At 39.3% G+C, this 5,000-nt stretch overlaps 1 protein-coding gene across 4 annotated transcripts in view; it reads right to left on the bottom strand.

The window, feature by feature from the left end:
• The window catches only part of LOC135203614 (uncharacterized), a 383,148-nt gene that overhangs the window by 67,798 nt on the left and 310,350 nt on the right, over positions 1 to 5,000 (bottom strand). The gene's annotated exons all lie outside the window — the stretch shown is intronic.

Consider the following 5,000-nt stretch of genomic DNA (forward strand, 5'->3'; position numbering starts at 1 on the left):
TTTACAGTGGACATCATAGAAAACGGGATCAAGAAGGCGTCAACTAGGTTGTCTATTATACCTGTATGCGATCAACCATACCGCCCAGCCCATCCCTTCCTAAAATGGAAGTGGGTTTTTAGGTTGGTGGGGGGGGGGGGGGGGGGGGGGGGGGGGGGGGGGGATGGGTATGATGGTTAGAAGTGACTCCGAGGGCCAAAGCGATCCAAGGCATCTTGGCTTCAATTTATTATTATTATTATTATTATTATTTTTTTTTTTTTTTTTGTGTTCTTTTTTATTTTTTTTTTTTTTTGTTCTATCACAGTCCTCCAATTCGACTGGGTGGTATTTATAGGGTGGGGTTCCGGGTTGCATCCTGCCTCCTTAGGAGTCCATCACTTTTCTTACTATGTGTGCCGTTTCTAGGAATCACACTCTTATGCATGAGTCCTGGAGCTACTTCAGCCTCTAGTTTTTCTAGATTCCTTTTCAGGGATCTTGGGATCGTGCCTAGTGCTCCTATGATTATGGGTACGATTTCCACTGGCATATCCCATATCCTTCTTATTTCTATTTTCAGATCTTGATACTTATCCATTTTTTCCCTCTCTTTCTCTTCAACTCTGGTGTCCCATGGTATTGCGACATCAATGAGTGATACTTTCTTCTTTGACTTTGTCAATCAACGTCACGTCTGGTCTGTTTGCACGTATCACCTTATCCGTTCTGATACCATAGTCCCAGAGGATCTTTGCCTGATCGTTTTCTATCACTCCTTCAGGTTGGTGCTCGTACCACTTATTACTGCAAGGTAGCTGATGTTTCTTGCACAGGCTCCAGTGGAGGGCTTTTGCCACAGAATCATGCCTCTTTTTGTACTGGTTCTGTGCAAGTGCCGGGCATTCGCTTGCTATGTGGTTTATGGTTTCATTTTTCGTATTGCACTTCCTACATATGGGAGAGATGTTTATTTCCGTCTATCGTTCTTTGAACATATCTGGTTCTTAGGGCCTGATCTTGTGCCGCTTGTTTATCATTCCTTCAGTTTCCTTCTTTAGCTCTCCCCTCTGTAGCCATTGCCAATTGTCATCGCTGGCTAGTTCTTTAGTCTGTCTCATGTATTGTCCGTGCATTGGTTTGTTGTGCCAGTCCTCTGTTCTGTCTGTCTTTCTCCTGTCTCTGTATATTTCTGGGTCTTCGTCTACTTTTATTAGTCCTTCTTCCCATGCACTCTTTAGCCACTCGTCTTCACTGGTTTTCAGATATTGCCCCAGTGCTCTGTTTTCGATGTTGACGCAGTCCTCTATACTTAGTATGTCTCTCCCTCCTTCCTTTCGTGTTATGTATAGTCTGTCCGTATTTGCTCTTGGGTGTAGTGCTTTGTGTATTGTCATATGTTTCCTGGTTTTTCTGATCTATGCTGCGGAGTTCTGCCTTCGTCCATTCCACTATTCCTGCGTTGTATGTGATTACTGGCACTGCCCATAAGTTTATGGCTTTTATCATATTTCCGGCGTTGAGTTTTGACTTGAGTATCGCCTTGAGTCTCTGCATATATTCTTTCCTGATCGTGTCCTTCATCACTTGGTGTTTTATATCTCCTCCTTCCATTATTCCCAGGTATTTGTATCCTGTCTCATCTATGTGTTTGATGTTTGCTTCCATCTGGTAGCTTTATCCCTTCAGTTCTCGTTACTTTGCCTTTTTGTATGTTGACTAAGGCGCATTTTTCTATTCCAAACTCCATCCTGATGTCCCCAGATACAATCCTTACAGTCTGGATTAGGGTATCTATTTCCTTGATGCTCTTACCATACAGCTTGATGTCGTCCATGAACATCAGATGGTTGATTCTGTTGCCTCTTTTCTTGAGTTGGTACCCGGCATCCATCTTCTGTAGTACTTTTGTCATGGGAATCATGGCTACTACGAAGAGTAGTGGGGACAGTGAGTCGCCCTGGCAGATCCCTCTCCTGATATTAACCTCTGCTAGTCTTATTCCAGAGCTTGTAAGTATTGTATTCCAGTTGCGCATTGTATTTTTGAGGAAGCTGATGGTATTTTCCTCTGCCCCATATATTTTCAGGCATTCTATTAGCCATGTGTGTGGTATCATGTCGAAGGCTTTCTTATAGTCTATCCATGCCATGCTTAGGTTGGTTTTCCATCTCCTACTGTTCTTCATTACCATTTTGTCTATCAGGAGCTGGTCTTTTGTTCCCCTACACTTCCTTCTACAGCCTTTCTGTTGGTGGGGGATGGTATTTGTCTCCTCTAGGTAGTTGTATAGCCTTTCACTGATGATACCTGTTAGTAACTTCCACATTATTGGTAGGCAGGTGATAGGCCTGTAGTTACTGGCTATATTTCCCTTACTCTTGTCTTTTTGTACTAAGGATGTTCTTCCTGTGGTCATCCATTTGGGTGCTTGGTGATTTGAGATACAATGCTGGAGTTGTTCTGCTATTTATTATTATTATTATTATTATTATTATTATTATTATTATTATTATTATTATTATTATTATTATTATTATTCAGAAGATGAACCCTATTTGCATCGAATAAGCCCACAGGGGTTATTGACTTGAAATTCAAGCTTCCAAAGAATATGGCGTTCATTAGAAAGAAGTAACGGGAGGTAGAGGGACATACAGAAAGAAGAGATCTCACTTATTAAAAACGATTACAATAAACGAACAAATTAATAATAATAATCTTGAGGATGTAGAGTTAAGCGACCGTAATTTCATAGACAACCTGTCGAAGCATTAACGTCTATCGGCCTATAATATAGAAACCAATAGAAAAATTTCCCCAGAATAAATTCTATTTCAGCTCTGATACTAACACACCCGTAGGGGAATAGTGTCGTCAGTGCACCTCATTCGGTGCAATGTAGGCATTAGTTTAGGTTCTTTGCAGCGTCCCTTCGGCCCCTAGCTGCAACTACTTTCATTCCTTTTACTGTACCTCCTTTCATATTCTTTCTTCAATCTTACTTTTCACCCTCTCCTAACAATTGTTACACCTTTCAAATCTTTTACTGTCAATTTCCGTTCCAGCGCTGAATGGCCTTAGTTGCCCCAGTGCTTGGCATAATGCCAAAATTCTGTATAAATAAAAGAAAAATCTGATACTAACACAGACGCGAAGAACTTTTCACGGGAAAGTAGGAGAGAACTTTTCACAGAAAGGTAGGAAATGGACGGGAGCAGTAATCAGGCGATTTAGGCTGGATTAGGAAGAGCATTGAAGAGAAAATGGGACGTGATAGAATTGAATGAGACACGGCAGAGGACGAGGGGGCGTGGCACAGGATGAGGGGGGCCGTATAAGCTGGTGACAGGGAAATACATCGGGAACTTATCCCTTTTCCGTTAGTTTTCTTTTTAAAGGAGAGAGAGAGAGAGAGAGAGAGAGAGAGAGATAGAGGAGAGAGAGAGAGAGATGAGAGAGAGGAAGAGAGAGAGAGAGATTTTCTGAAGTTAAACAAGACAACTTTTTTTTATCTCTCTCTCTCTCTAAACTGGAAAGGAATGATTTGCTTTCGGAGAACTTGACGAGATCTTTTGTTAATTTTTATCAAACAATAGATTGGCTGGTCCTTTTTTTTATAGTGAAAGATTGAACTCCATTTTTTAAATATATTTTTACCTGAAGTTTTAGACGCTTTTTGCGTTTTACTTTATTTTATCAATTGTTTGATTGGTTGTTTCGTAACATACATTTTTTTCTAAGAGGATTTTTAAGAGTGCATTTGTTTTGGGTTTGTTGTCTACTCGGTGAATTTGCATGTCAGCTGGATTACATATACACATACACACACACACACTATATATATATATATATAATATATATATGTATATATATATATATATATATATAATATATATATATATAAATATAATGTGTGTGTGTGTGTATACTAAGACATTGTCAAGGAACGAATGAAGTACAGCTGGAGAGAATATTATCAGATAAACAACAAGATCAAGAATACCAGATTGTTAATTGTCAAAAAGGTGAAAATTAAAGAGATAATCCTTGATTATCGGATATCACACGGTCACAAACCTAAACATTCCAAAACATGTAAAAACTGAATATATTAATTTTGTTGCCTATATTTAGCAGCAAAATTAATATATTCAGCTTTTACATGCTTTGGACTATACGGATACTTTGTAGTTTCGTTAGGGTTAAATTTGTGTTTAGGTTTGTGACCGTGTAATATCCGATAATCCTGGATTATCTCTTTAATTTTTACATTTTTGACAATTAACCATCTGGTATTCTTGATCTTGTTGTTTACCTGATAACTTTCTCTCCAACTGTATTTTATTCGTTCCTTGACAATGTCTGTAAAAACGAAAGCGCTTGGATTTCTGAGTATCATTTTCCTGTGGTATTCGCTTATTTAATGTCACGTGCATCTACTGTGATTTTTTAAGCATGTGTGTGTGTGTGCGTGTGTATGTGTGTGAATAATATAATCTCGAAATATATAAAACGTGATGCTATGTATAAATAAAGGCAATGTGTGTGTGTGTGTTTGTGCGTCTACTAATTATATGTGTATATATATACACACAGATATGTATGTTTGATATGTATATTTATATATACATATATAGCTCTTTCATCACGTGAGACACATCTTTACAGCATATCCCATTCAGAACGTCAATCTTTATTCAAAGACGGCCCTTCCCTTCAAAGTGGATAATTACCCCGACCTCCCTCATAAAAGTCAAAGAGAGTCGGGACTGATTTCGAGAACTCAAACAAACCCCTCCCTCCTTTCCCCCCCCCAAAATGGAGAATGTCAATATGCCCGTGTTCTGTTTTGACTCGCCGGAGCTGCCAAATCTAATTCTGACCTGAGGTTCGGTTTGAATTGACTCAAAATTCCGCTGGGGAGGTTGTTGGACGGGGTTTGGGTGAGAGAATTCGCCTTCTCGGAATTCATTATTTGAGGTTTGTGCGTTTATGTGTTTATTCCTGTCTGTGCGGGA

Source organism: Macrobrachium nipponense, chromosome 36, assembly GCF_015104395.2.
Source record: "Macrobrachium nipponense isolate FS-2020 chromosome 36, ASM1510439v2, whole genome shotgun sequence".
NCBI classification, from domain to species: domain Eukaryota; kingdom Metazoa; phylum Arthropoda; class Malacostraca; order Decapoda; family Palaemonidae; genus Macrobrachium; species Macrobrachium nipponense.